The 15,619-nt window shown below is 44.3% G+C and overlaps 1 long non-coding RNA gene across 1 annotated transcript in view; it reads left to right on the forward strand.

Annotated features, from left to right (window-relative positions):
- Positions 1–5,482: 5,482 nt before the first annotated feature.
- The window catches only part of LOC116958806 (uncharacterized), a 31,061-nt gene continuing 20,924 nt past the window's right edge, over positions 5,483–15,619 (forward strand). The window contains exon 1 of the long non-coding RNA XR_012931265.1: positions 5,483–5,817. This is a non-coding gene — a long non-coding RNA (uncharacterized LOC116958806). The remainder of the gene's footprint in view (positions 5,818–15,619) is intronic.

The raw sequence follows: 15,619 nt of genomic DNA on the forward strand, positions 1-15,619 counted from the left end.
TGGGTGATTATGGGTATTGGTAAAAATGGGTAGTGATGATGATGGGTCGAAGTGATTATGGGTGTTAGTGATGATGGGTAGTGATGATGATGATGATGTATGATTGCAATGTTGCGTGGTTTTGTAGCGATGATGATGGTTCCTGATCATGGGTGGTGGTGGTGGTGGTGATGATGGGTGCTGGTGATGATGGGTGGTAATGATAATGGATGGTGATCATGATTGGTGATGATTTTGATGGGTGGGTGTTGTTGGTGGTGGTGGTAATGGTGGGTGGTGGTGATGTTGAGTGGTGGTGGTGCTGATGATGAGTTTTGGCGGCGGCGGCAGCTTGTAGTGAATTCTTACGTGAAACGTAACTCTTAAGAGAGATTAAATCCCTCTTCTTAGCCTTATTATAAACATTATCCATAGCCTTGACACTCGATCCCATTATGGCATTTTGGTAAAAGTGATAATAATACAGATTGTAACCATTTTATAATAATTTATTATAATATCAGTAGTATGTACTGTACCTCATTTTAAGGCTGAGTCTACCTCGTGAAGGCCCAAGACCCGTTCAGCGTGCAACCCCGGGCCGACCTGGTCTGTTATTGGTTGTAATATGCACCACTGTTATTGGTTGTAATATGCACCACTGTTATTGGTTGTAATATGCACCACTGTTATTGGTTGTAATATGCACCACTGTTATTGGTTGTAATATGCACCACTGTTATTGGTTGCAAGTGGGCATTGAACTCCGTTTGTCAGGTTCACGGGACAGTGCGCTCACTACTGTGCCATCGGTCCCCGTAAGGTAATTCCCCAACAACAACAGCCACTGCTTACGACTAAGTGGTGATGATGTCACCACGGTGCCTGCACCATGAAAGGCATACTTTGAGGCCCTGTATAGTGTTGAAGGCTCACTGGCAGGTCACGGAACAGATCCAGTTGCCATGAGTTGACTGAGATGACTGACAAATGCACTACCTGTGCCCCTTACTGCCCCAACTTGCTGCACTGTGCACGCGGTTGTAAGCATCGCTCCTCTGCCCTCCGTTGTTGGTGGAGGCTGACTGCCTCCAACTCCCCAGCAGCATCCTTTACGAATCTCGTCCACAGAGGCCGATCTTGACACCGTGTGGTTCCACCGCAGCAGAGCAGCTCGGCCAGCTCTACCCTCTTCTTGCACCCCCTGCCCCCCCCCCCCCCATGAATGCACGCCCCACTAAACACTCACATGCACCCCCGTAGGGTCTCGAGGAGGGGTCACCTGGTACGATGGGTTTTCATCCGAGGACCCCATTAACAGAGACGTCCACGGTTTCCCTGGACCAGGAAATTGGCTGAGCCCCCCAGACCGGATTACATGGTGCCCCCCCAAAAAAGGGGGGCATAGAGCTTTACAGGCCGGCCGCGATGAAGCATACACAACACGGGGGGATGGGACCTCAAGGCCAGCACCCAGCGGCAGTGTGAACAGTGGGGTGGGAGGGAAAAGCCCCTAGGCATATAAGAGTTAATTTAAGTTGGAGGAAGCGAGGGGATTATCGGTGAGTCAACGGCGAGGAACGCAGGTACAGAGACAATGGGAAGGGGGGGGGGGATGACGCGACCCCCCCCCCCCCCCCAACGGCCAGAGTGCTCAAAACGGCCGAAAAGAGGATTCGATTGGATGCGCAGAATGACGTCACATGACCCGGGGGTTAACAGGCTTTGGGAACATAAGGGGGGAAGGAGGGCAAATTGGATCAGAGTTCTTCTGGAGTGGCGGAGAATACCAGCCGCCCTCAGCATCCGTGGGACGCCTGCAGGGTGCAGCTGAAAACGATTGCCCAGGCAAAGTCTCCGAGGCGGGCATCTTCCCCAACCTCCATCATGCAGCTGGAAAGGTGAGTCAGTACGGGGGGGGGGGGGGGGGCAATTCAGCCCAGCTCGCAGTCAGCTCGAGCGTGAAGGATAGACGCTCTTTGCGATGGCTAGGTGATAGGAGGTTAGGCGCTGTCCGAAGGGTGCTGGCTGAAGGGGGCCATAAACCGAGGTTCCCTATTCGCTCCGGGAAATAAATCTTAGCACAGACTGACGTTTGACGCGTGGTGAATGCGTGCGTATGAAGAGCGGTGGGACAGCGATCGGCGTACGACAGTGTGTGGGTGACTATAAATCAGTGTGGGTGTGACACGCGCGCATATTAAAATATCAACGGTTGCCCGCGCCAGCGCGTGTATATGCGCGCACCGCAATATTAACGGTGAGACACGCGCGAGTGTTGCGCGGAGAAAGTGCCTGGGTGGGGGGGCCGCGCGAGCGCCGATTAATTTATTAATATTCGGACCGCGCGGGAGCGTTCGCCTTGTTGACACAACGGCTTAGTGGAAATTATTAATTAAGCCCCACACAGCGGCGAGTCAAACAATTACATAATCCACGCGGTTAGGACGCATCAGTGGGGGGAAGGGCACGCGCGCAATCAACCCCTAGTCGGTGTCGGCCAGCTGATAGCTATGTCGGTCAGAGAGGACGTTGGTGAGGGGGGGGGGCGGTCACCCGATCGATGGGGCAGGGGGCACGAGCGACACAAACGCGGAGGGGACGGGGGGGGGCAAACGCCACACCCCCCCCCCCCACGCGAGGAGGGGGGGGGGGCGTTTGGTAGCATTAGCCCCCACAACCGCTGATACCAGTCATCAGCAAGTCCAATCTACTCCACATCCTTCTGTACCACATCAGTCCATCTCTTATCTGGCCTGTGCCATGCCCGTATGGCCACCCCCTCTATCTGACTAACAAGAAACTGCTTGGGAATGCGGTGGTTGGGCATGCAGGCTACATGACCCCACTCAAGTCATCCCCTACTCACACACATTCACAAAGACAAAGATCCAGTGTAGAAATTGGCTCAGTGCTGGCTGGCCATGTTTACAAATGACGAAAGTGTCATCCACACATCTCTTCCGAAGGGAAGGACGTAGGGTGGAGTCTGGATGGCATCTGTTTCAAATTTCTCCATGAAAACATTCGCTATCACTAGTGATAAGAGGGAACCCATAAGGGTACCTTCATTTTTTTTGTATAAAGTACCATTCCAGATTAAGTAAGTGTTGGTAAGGCAGTGCCTAACCAGGGTATGAACATCAGGGTTCAGTACATTTTGGACTAAATCTTCAATTATTGCTAAGGTGTCAGGCACAGGTACCTTGGTGAACAAAGAAACAACATCAGAGCTGACGAGAAAATTATCTGGGGACAGTGAAATGCCCTTGATTAGAGAGACCAAGTTCATAGTTTCATTTATTTGGTATAGCCCTGTGAGCCATACGGCTCTTGAATCGGGTGCAACCGCAACAAACAAAAAAACAAAAACATGAACAAGAAAACATCTTACAGTGACTTTGTGCATGTGCAAACAGAAAATCCAGGAAAAAAACATCAAAATATTCCTGAAATAGCACCGTACACCAACGCTGTGTGCAAAAATCCCAGTGGGATGCAAGTCAAACAACAACAACAAGAAAACTAAGATTAAGGCCATCAGTCTAACTCCATACTACAATAAACAAAAACACGGCCAAACCAAAAAACTTTTAGAAATCACCAAAATAAAGCCATAAATCCAATGTAACAGTGATCATAGGAACTGTGACCGAATTTTTAACAATAAACTACATAAATAACATGTAACACCAAACCCTAGAGCCACAGCTGGCTGCATGAGTCACTCCACAAACAACAGGAGCATCAGTCGGAGTACCACATTTTTCAATGCACCTTTAAGATCAGCACACTAAATCAAAATACAGATAATACTTTACAGCGGTCATCCGGAGCGAAACATTTTATTTTATTTTAGGCCATTGAATACCAGTGGCAGCAAGGGGTGTACAACTCCTCTAGAGCAGTTTTGAGTGAAGATCTCATAGGTAGTGATTCAAGTTGCAGTTTATTGGCAATAGCATTCCAGACCCTGGGGGCATCAATAGCAAAGGCCCTTCCTCCGGTTTTTGTACGGCAATAGGGAATGTGAAGCTGGTAGATGAGCGAAGACGTTAGGTCAAATTTTTTATTTGAAACAGAGAGGAGATCCAGCAGGTAGTCTGCAGATTTTTTTGTAAGTACATCGTGAATAAATAAGATCTGGTGTACAAGCCGTCGAACATTAAGAGATGTTAAGTTTGACCCAATGTAGAGATCACAGTGGTGAGTGCTATATGGGCAGTTCAATGCAAATCTAAAGGCCGAGTGATAGATAGAATCAAGCTTCTTCAGTACAGTACTTGGGGCTGATTTATACACGATATCACAGTAATCAAGTAGAGGCAGTATGGTAGCTTTTATAAATTCCAAACGGAACATAGGGGGGAAGCAGTGCTTGTGTCGATACAATTTTTTTTTGTCTTTTTACCAATATAATCAATGTGATCTTCAAAATTCAGTTTTGAATCCAGGATGACCCCAAGATACTTATAGAACTTGACTTGCTCTATTTGATCATTATTTAAGGAATGTAATTTGGGAAAAATAACTTCCTGCTTTAGTCCCGGTGAGAAGCATAGCGCCTTGGTTTTGGAGGTATTCAAGACTAGTTTAAGAGCAACTAGCTGATGTTGTAGTTTGTTGAAATCACCCTGGAGCTTAGCAATCACGTCATCCGGAGAGCGGCCAGCAGTAATCAGTATAGTGTCATCTGCAAAAAGATTTACCCTGGAATGATCCAGGTCAGTGCCCAAGTCATTGACATAAAGAGAGAACAAGAGGGGGCCGAGGATGGAACCCTGTGGAACCCCTTTTGTTATCTTAACACTGTTTGACCTCCAACCATCTGTGAATACAGTTTGGGTGCGAGAAAAGAGGTAATTTTTTAACCATTTTACTGTGTTTTTGGAAAAAGCGAGGCAACTTAGTTTACCAAGCAGGGTGTTGTGGTCTACTGTATCAAAAGTGAGCTGAGTTATGTACTGCTGAGGTATACACAAACACCCTTTAACAAGAACGACCGCCATTCGCCACTAAGTGGTGCAGACGTCACCACGGCGCTGCCAGGCTACATGCACGTTAAGGCCACGTGAAATGTAGGCAGGTCACGGGGCAGACTCAGATGACATGGGTCGACTGAGATGACTGGCCGATGCACCACCTGTGCCACCTACTGTGCCAACAGTGTACACACACAGAGTGTACACACACACAATAATGTTCATGTTTAATAATAGGGGTTTTCCCTTTTTTTCTGGCAACAAAACTGAAACCTTTTTACAATGAATCATGTGTGCATTAACCACAATACTTGTGGTCAAAATGCAAACAAAAAAACATACTCTGATAATATATGCATTGTCCTTGAAACTGATTGGTCCACACCAGAGACATCTTTCTTTTGAGCATCGTCTCTGGTGTGGACTAATCCGTTTCAAGGACAATGCATATATTATCAGTGTGTTTTTTGTCTGCATTTTGACTACAAGTATTGTGGTTAATGCACACATGATTCCTTGTAAAAAAGTTTCAGTTTTGTTGACAGAAAAAAGGAGAAAACCCCTATTGTTATGCTTTGGTACTGGCAAAGGAGGTCTAATGTTGTTAATGTTCACGTTGTTGTCGTTGAGCTAACGCACCCAAGGGGTCAATGTTCAACAGAGGGAGCAATGGAATAGGAATCTTAATAAACATAAACTCGAACCTCGTTCGATGACGTCACCACTTCATTACCTCATCAGAGAGACGCGAGGGGGAGGTGTACCCCGCTAGTGGCGTCATGTCACCTCGTGCTGCCGCGTGACGTCACGAAATACCAGGAAGCCGCAGATCCGCGCGCGCTCACTGAGATCCGAGGTGAGAAGTTCACATCGTGGTGGTTATTGTTGTTGTTTACCCAGGTCGAGCCTCGCTCCTCTCTCTATCTTGTAGGGATATCAATTGAGTAGCAGCGAGTATGGAATCAATGTCCAGGTTGGAACATTAAAACGCCATGCGGGGCCTTGCCTCCTGCCCTCGCCTGATTGCATTTGCTTTAATTCTCTGCTTTAATTGAATGTCTTCACCTAGCTCACTACTTTTAAACTTTTTCTTTTAAATATTTCTACAGTTTTTTTTATTTTACCAGGCGAAGCCCACTTGAGCTATACCGCTCTTTTTCAGACGCGACCTGCTCACAACAAAGTGGCTTATCAACGTGTGGAAATGTATATCGGTCAAATACTCTAAACGCGTGGTGATGTTGACTCTAAATGTGGAGGGAAAAACCGGAGGATCCGGTAGTAATTCCACGCGACCACGGGCAGAGAGACGCGCAAACTCCAAATATACATCCGTAATACAGGTTTGTTTGGGTTAGATCGCGTCAATATATAAAGGTGTCATTAAAACCCGCCACCACCCGCCAGCCAACTAGTAAGGGTTGTCACTTAAACAGAACGTGGTCAATTCGTCACTAGTACAGCACACCGGTTGTGTGTTGGCGGGGTAATAAATTGTAGCCATAATCACCGTGCCAGAAAATCAGTAGATATTGAAGAGCATCATAGGATCGGTGTGTTTCATTTCTGTGTAGGGTATTGGTCCTCAGTTGCAAGGCGATGCCTTGAGTGACATGTTGTTCAGTAAAGGTTGAACACGAAATTTAACACTCTTCTGAAATTCGTGGTCCGCCAGGAAGTGTCTAACTGTGTTGTTGGCCTGACTGGATGTGCTTCACATAATGTTTTTTCAGGTTTGTTGAATTCTCGTCTATCATCTTTTTGTTGTATTTACCTCCGTGATTTGTTCTTGACACCTGATGAAGATCGCTTGCGTTGTGATCGAAACGTCGTGGTTGTTTTTTGTTTTAATATAATTTTATTGTATTTCTACATACGTGACTTTACCGAAAAAAACAATGAGTAATTTAATGCAGTCACGAAAGCTTTAATACTTTATTATGTTGTTCAGTAGTCAGAAAGACAGCAACTTAAGATGTGAATGCATTTAAGCGGTACTCATGTTGACAATGTAAAGTTTACTCGGCATGAATGACAACATTGTATTCTGAAGTCATCTTCTCCATGGCACACTTGAAACTGTGAATATAAGAGTTAAATTTAGATTTAAAGCTTTCGTGACTGCAGTAATTCATATTCTTAGCTCTTTCGGTAAAGTCACGTTGAAGGGAAACAAAAAAATAATAATATATATAAAAAACAATAAAAATTCTCACGACGTTTCGACCATAACGCAGACGGTCATCATCAGGTGTGAAAAACCAACGGCACCTGATGATGACCGTTTGCATTATGGTCGAAACGTCGTGAGAATTTTTATTGTTTTATATATATATTTTATTATTTTATTGTTTCCCTTCAACGTGACTTTACCGAAAGAGCTAAAAATATAAATATAAGAGTTGTCCTTATGGACCATGTCTTGCCACAGCAATAGGACTTGCATCTTGGTGTTGATGACATTTTTGCGGTGCTGGTGAGCCTGTCTAGTATTGTCAGACATGCAAGTAGATCTGTGGTAATGTGGGTAGGTCATTAGCTAGTGGCAGCAGACTGCCAATGCGATTATGTACCTGGCCCTGCACTTTAAATGTGGGCATGTAGCCAGATGTCGTGATGAGTTAGTTGGTGCCAAAACATAACTTATGCTTCGGAATTGGCTTGCATAGGTAGTGTTGGCAGGTATCAATTCATGAATAGGCTCGGGATGGTCATGAATTGTACGCAGTTGAACCATGGTACAGTTGCAGCATAGCCCTGGAGGGTCTCTTTTCCATGTCATTGCATGGCAGTAGCTGCAAGAAGTAGACATGGAACCAATGGCATGAAATTATTTAGCTGTAGGTGCAGCCATCGCAGTACTGGCAGCATGCTGTCTTGCTTCTTGGTGTTAAGGAGTGTCATCAATAGGGGCAGCCATCGCAGCCCTGGCAACATGCCCTTCTTAGTGTTCAGGAGATTCATTAGCTGTAGGTGCAGCACAGGCAGCATGCTGTCTAACTTTGTGTTAAGGAGTTGCATTAGCTCTAGGTGCAGCCATTGCAGAACTTGTACGAATGGCATCAATTATTGTAATCGGCTTTGAAGAGAAACGCATGTTTTCCGCGAGGAACATTATAGGTGGAGGTTAAAGTTATTAAGCATGAAGAGTAAATAGTAAGTGTGTGAGTGAATGCTAGAGAGTGTTAAGGAAATTATAGTTGAATATGTAATCGTTGTAGGAATGTGAAGACATAGCCGCAAATGAACGAAGTGATTGTTAATAGTACTTGTTATGGTTATTAATAGTGTGTGTGTACATCTTATATATAAAATTCTCCGCGCGTTCGCGCTTGCGGGGGATTTGGCTCTTGGACGGTGGCGTTTACGACCAAAATTTTTTGCCAGGCAGCACGCCCTAAGCAACGCGGTGGGAATAGGCTATTCCGTTTTCTCATTCGTAAACTTTAAAGTGGTTTAATTAACACATTTGTGGCATTCTTTTTTTCATTATTTACTTATTGCACAACATCGACCGTACCAACTGATGACAATTGCCTTGGGGGGGCGGACCCTGCCAAGTGATGCGCCTTCGATCCAGCTCACGGGGGACATTTCATTTTACGCGTTTAACATGCAATAAATATACACTTCACGCTGCGGAGTTTTCACCACAGTCTGATGTCCTCTTCGCCCCCCCCAACACGATGTGTCCAAATTTCGATTTAAATCTTTCGTGACTGCAAGGATTCATCTTCTTTGGTTCTTTCGGTAAAGTCACGTAGAATGAGAATAAAATAATAAAATAACACAATAAAATTCTCACGACGTTTCGGCCACAACGCAAGCGGCCGTCTTCAGGTGAAAGGTACAGACCTGTCGTCCCGACAGGTCTGTACCTTTATTATTTTATTCTCATTCTATGTGACTTTACCGAAAGAACCAAAGAAGACGATGTGTCTAGTTTCTACTACAGAGTCAGTAGATAATAATATTATAGTGCTTAAATATCATTATTCTTGCACGGGTGGGGGGATGGGTGTGGGGGTAGTGGCCCAGCCCCCAGCCTGCCAACGTGCCACCTCCACTGCCTCGGCAATGTAGGCCAGGACGGGGGCGCCGCACGGGCCTAGGCCTGACCAAGCCTATGGCAAGTACAAATTTCCTTGCTTCTTACGCTAAGAACTCAGGTTCATTGTTTACTATTATTAAACAAAAAGTTGGCAAATATTACTGTCATAATGTGTGTGTGCAGAAAAGAACTAATGTTAATCATTTACTATTATGAAACTAATAAGTTGGCAGAAATTACAATAATTGTGTGCAAATAAGAACTCAGGTACATTGTTTACTATTATGAAACAAATACGTTGCCAGATATTACAATAATAATCTATGTGTGCACAAAACTACTTTTTCATTCTCTTTGGTTCTTTCGGTAAAGTCACGTAGAATGAGAATAAAATAATAAATTGATAAAATAAAATAACACAATAATATTCTCACGACGTTTCGGCCACAACACAAGCGGCCTTCATCAGGTGAAGGGACGAGACTGTCTGGTAGGACAGCGCTGGAGTGAAAAAGCCACGCTCAGATCACGACCTTTAAGCTGTGTGAGAAGAAACATAGCGCCTTGACAAAGGAATTAGCATATAATTTAGCATTGAAATGGCTGAGTGATTAGCTTGTGACTGGTCACAGAAATGGCTATGTTAAAGTTAAAGCATACACATCCGCAGAGGCACCCCTTGAAAAAGGAATTAGCATAGAATTTAGCATTGAAATAGCTAAGTTAAAGCATACACATCCGCAGAGGCACCCTTTGACAAAGGAATTAGCATAGAATTTAGCATTGAAATAGCCGAGTTATTAGCTTGTAACTGGTCACAGAAATAGCTATGTTAAACGTCAGAGCATACACATTCACCGAGGCACCTAGTACAAATCAAACAGGAGAATTTAGCATTGAAATAACTTGGCGAATTTAGCATTGAAATAACTGAGTGATTAGCTAGTGACTGGTCACAGAAATGGCTATGTTGAAGTCAAGGCCTATACATCTGAGCTATTCACAGTAACTGGGTATACAATACAATATATAATGAATACTATTCATTATAGTGAACCAATAAAAAAACTAAAATATAAATTACCTTAATGTTATCAATAAACTCTATATTCTCCAATCAGCCAAGCTACCAACAATAAGTCGTTATATATCACAATGCTATATGGCGAAAAAATGGGTGGATTCTTACCCTCAACTTTAGCAACACGGATAGCTACGGGCCCAGTTCAGACGGACGAGTTCATCCATGGTCTGAACAGAGGAGGGGGAGAGAGACAGCTGCGAGGCGCTATTATACTCCATGTTGTAAACCATACCATTAACCGTGGTGTGAGAGGTATTAAGAGTCAATGCTGGCGAAAGAGCTGCGGTCTGAAGGTCATCGTAATCCAGACTGCCACTCTACGCCCGACCTTATGGAAGAGGTACGTGGATGACACCTTTGTCATCTGGCAACATGGCCAGCCTGCTCTTGACAAATTCCGCGAGCACATCAATTCCATACACCCAGCCATCAGATTTACCATGGAGGTCGAAAAAGATGGCAAACTAGCCTTTTTGGATGTCTTAATTAAAAGGAGACATGATGGTTCAATAAGCCTCTAAATAACTGAGTGATTAGCTAGTGACTGGTCACAGAAATGGCTATGTTGAAGTCAAGGCCTACACATCTGAGCTATTCACAGTAACTGGGTATACAATACAATATATAATGAATACTATATAGTGAACCAATAAAAAAACTAAAATATAAATTACCTTAATTTTATCAATAAACTCTATATTCTCCAATCAGCTAAGCTACCAACAATAAGTCGTTATATATCACAATGCTATATGGCGAAAAAATGGGTGGATTCTTACCCTCAACTTTAGCAACACGGATAGCTACGGGCCCCGTTCAGACGGATGAGTTAATCCATGGTCGGAACAGAGGAGGGGGAGAGAGACAGCTGCGAGGCGCTATTATACTCCATGTTGTAAACCATACCATTAACCGTGGTGTGAGAGGTATTAAGAGTCAATGCCAGCGAAAGAGCTGCGGTCTGAAGGTCATCGTAAAATTCAATTAATTAAGAACGGAAATGGTTTCAAACATCTTTCCAATGGTTACTAAGCCAGAATCCATCTTCTCGGTTGAAATTGTCTCTGTGCTTGTATATGTGAATGGCCTCATGAATGAATCTCTCATGGTAGCCGCTTTGTTTGCAAAGAACCTCTGTCTTGGAGAAGTCAATGTCATGTGAGCCCACTGAATTATAACAGTGATCTGCCACGGCAGAGGAGTTCGTTCTACCGTGTTTCAAGTCTGCTTTATGTTTGCGGATGCGGTCCGAGATATGTCGTTTGGTTTCTCAATGTAGCTACTACCACAGAGGCACTTTAGTTTGTAAACGCCCGGGTACTGTATGTCTGGAACAGCATCTTTTACAGATGGAACTAAATCACGGATTTTATGTACTGTGTTGAATCGGACCTGGATCTTGTGTTTATTCAGGATTTTGGAGATCTTTTTAGTGACCCCTGCAATGTAGGGTAAGGTGATGGTTTTGAGTGGCTCCACAAGAGGATCCTTCTTCATGACTGGAGTGATGGCTTTGCGGATTGTGTAGTCGGAGTAACCATTAGCCCTAAGAGCCTGGTGTACGTGCTTGAGTTCACTGGTAATGTGTTCCTGGTCGGAAATGCATTGGGCTCTATGGTATAGAGCAGTGGTTCTTAACCTTGTTGGAGGTACCGAACCCCACCAGTTTCATATGCGCATTCACCGAACCCCTCTTTAGTGAAAAATAAAATGTGATTTTTTTCAAATTCAAGACATAGATATGTTTTTTACTGGTACACAAAATGAGCTGTGCATGAACATTACCTTGTTCAAAGAATAAAACCAACACAATGCATAAACTCACAACAAATTACATACCTGGAAATCAATGTGACTTCTGCTGTTGCCTTTGAGAGATCAGTTCAGATATGCGTGGCTTCACCTTGGCAAGTGCCACTCTCATGTCATTTTCACAGCAAAGTATGTTCCTTTTCTTCGTTTTTATGTCCAGCATCCTCGAAAAGGATTGCTCACAAAGATATGTTGTAACAAATGGTATAAAAAAAATCCAGGGCTTTCTTAGCAATAACTGGATACTTGTTCATTTGTCGACACTAAAACGTTGAGAGCGTTGTTGTTCTGAAGAGTTGCTGTTGAACCTGGCTCTGCTGAATTTCAATGATTTCGTCGAGGAATTCATCATTGACATCTGCTGTTTCAACAGCAAACGTGAACGGCTGTCTCACCCATGCTGGATATGACTCTCTTGTAGGGAAATATCCGTCGAGAGACTTTGCAAGCTCATCTAAGTGCGTGGCAATTGTTTGCTTCAGTTCCGTGGATACAGAAATATCTCCGATTCCAGACACATCTTCGATCTTACTTGCACAGTCGTCCAGAAGCGGGAAGTTTGCGAAGTTATTGTTCTCTGTTCGTCGTTTCCATAACGGTAGCTTTTTTTGAAAAGCCTTCAGGTGTTCTTCCGCTTCCATGATATTGACTCCACCACCCTGCATCTGCTGATTGAGATGATTGAGACCTGCGAATATATCAGCCATGTACGCTAAAATGAGAATGAACTCAGGATTTTTGAAGCAATCTGCATGGCAGTGTTGGTGCTCTTGCAAAAACAGGGCTAATTCCACACGCATGGCAAAAACACGATTCAGCACCTGTCCCCGGGATAACCACCGAATATTAGAATGGAGCAGAAGTACCTCAAATTCAGAGCCCATTTCTTTACACAGCTCACTGAAGATGCGGTGCCTCAGAGCACTTTTTCGCACATAGTTCACACATTCCACCACAGTTTTTAATACTTCTGCCATTTTTGGAGGTAAGGTTTTTGTTGCCAACGCATGCCTGTGCAGAATACAATGCGTCACAATGATGTGTGGTGCATCGGCCTTTACTAGCGCACCAAAACCAGACTTTCTTCCCAGCATGACTGGAGCTCCGTCCGTACAAACTGCAGAAACCATATCCCATGAAAGATTGTTGTCTCTGAAGAAGTCATCCACAAGCTTCTTCACATCGGCTGCCTTCGTTGTTGTTGTAAGAGGCTTACAAAATAAAAACTCTTCTTTTATCATGTCGTCTTTCACATAGCGTACAAAAACAGCAAGCTGGCTTAGATCAGAAACGTCTGTGGTTTCGTCGAGTTGAAGGCTGAATTTTGCCGGGCTTGAAATCAGATCCGCGACTACTTGAGCCAAGATGTCTTTACTCATGTCTTCTATTCTGTCACTGACAGTGTCATTTGAAAGGGGAATTTGGGATAATTTACCTTCGGCCGCTGTTCCGAGTATCAGATTCGCCATCTTTAATGCAGCTGGTTTCACAAGTGTTTAACCAATGGTGTGTGGCTTGCCCTGCTTTGCGATCAGGTAAGCAACTTCGTACGATGCTGTCAGGATCGGTTTGTTAACAGGTACAAATCCAAGAGCAGGCAGAGTGGCCCTTTCATCGAATCTGGCTCTCTTCACCCTGAATTCAGCAAGTGTTGTGTTCTTGTATTCCCCGTCTCCATGCAGCTTCAAGAAGTGTTCCTTTAGTTTTGCCGGTGCAAGACTAGAGTTGCTCAACTTGGCGTTGCAAATCATGCAGATAGGACGCTCACTCCCATCACGTTCCGTGATACATGAGAATCCATGTTGTACATATTCGTCCGACCACTTTCTTCTTTTGCCCGACATAGTTAGTATGGATAAAATATTAAAGAAATCACACGATGTACGACAACAACAGTCACACGTTGACTACTGAGTACGCACTAAATTCCCCGCAGCGCTGATTGGCCAAGCAGTGTAGCATGATCATCTGCAGCCAGTGATGGCCAAGCGGGCCGTGTGTGTCATCACAAATTTACACAATAATTCAAGTGTGTCCGGACCTCCGTGGCGGGGGCTCTGCCGAACCCCTGAGATCGACTCACCGAACCCCTGGGGTTCGATCGAACCCAGGTTAAGAACCACTGGTATAGAGTCTTGATGAGGGAGTTCTTCTCGGATGGATGGTGGTGGGAATCCGGTTTCAAGTAAGCATCTGTATGGGTAGCTTTCCTGTAGACAGAGTGGCTCATTGAACCATCATGTCTCCTTTTAATTAAGACATCCAAAAAGGGTAGTTTGCCATCTTTTTCGACCTCCATGGTAAATCTGATGGCTGGGTGTATGGAATTGATGTGGTCGCGGAATTTGTCTAGAGCAGGCTGGCCATGTTGTCAGTTGACAAAGGTGTCATCCACGTACCTCTTCCATAAGGTCGGGCGTAGAGTGGCAGTCTGGATTACGATGACCTTCAGACCACAGCTCTTTCGCCAGCATTGACTCTTAATACCTCTCACACCACGGTTAATGGTATGGTTTACAACATGGAGTATAATAGCGCCTCGCAGCTGTCTCTCTCCCCCTCTGTTCCGACCATGGATGAACTCGTCCGTCTGAACGGGGCCCGTAGCTATCCGTGTTGCTAAAGTTGAGGGTAAGAATCCACCCATTTTTTTGCCATATAGCATTGTGATATATAACGACTTATTGTTGGTAGCTTAGCTGATTGGAGAATAGAGTTTATTGATAAGATTAAGGTAATTTATATTTTAGTTTTTTATTGGTTCACTATGTAGTATTCATTATATATTGTATTGTATACCCAGTTACTGTGAATAGGTCAGATGTGTAGGCCTTGACTTCAACATAGCCATTTCTGTGACCAGTCACTAGCTAATCACTCAGTTATTTAGTGGCTCATTGAACCATCATGTCTCCTTTTAATTAAGACATCCAAAAAGGGTAGTTTGCCATCTTTTTCGACCTCCATGGTAAATCTGATGGCTGGGTGTATGGAATTGATGTGGTCGCGGAATTTGTCTAGAGCAGGCTGGCCATGTTACCAGATGACAAAGGTGTCATCCACGTACCTCTTCCATAAGATCGGGCGTAGAGTGGCAGTCTGGATTACGATGACCTTCAGACCGCAGCTCTTTCGCCAGCATTGACTCTTAATACCTCTCACACCACGGTTAATGGTATGGTTTACAACATGGAGTATAATAGCGCCTCGCAGCTGTCTCTCTCCCCCTCCTCTGTTCTGACCATGGATGAACTCGTCCGTCTGAACGGGGCCCGTAGCTATCCGTGTTGCTAAAGTTGAGGGTAAGAATCCACCCATTTTTTCGCCAATAGCATTGTGATATATAACGACTTATTGTTGGTAGCTTAGCTGACTGGAGAATATAGAGTTTATTGATACGATTAAGGTAATTTATATTTTAGTTTTTTATTGGTTCACTATGTAGTATTCATTATATATTGTATTGTATACCCAGTTACTGTGAATAGCTCAGATGTGTAGGCCTTGACTTCAATATAGCCATTTCTGTGACCAGTCACTAGCTAATCACTCAGTTATTTAGTGGCTCATTGAACCATCATGTCTCCTTTTAATTAAGACATCCAAAAAGGGTAGTTTACCATCTTTTTCGACCTCCATGGTAAATCTGATGGCTGGGTGTATGGAATTGATGTGGTCGCGGAATTTGTCTAGAGCAGGCTGGCCATGTTG

The sequence above is a fragment of the Petromyzon marinus genome, chromosome 83 (genome assembly GCF_048934315.1).
Source record: "Petromyzon marinus isolate PM22_M1 ecotype Great Lakes invasive population chromosome 83, UKy_Petmar_22M1.pri1.0, whole genome shotgun sequence".
NCBI lineage: Eukaryota > Metazoa > Chordata > Hyperoartia > Petromyzontiformes > Petromyzontidae > Petromyzon > Petromyzon marinus.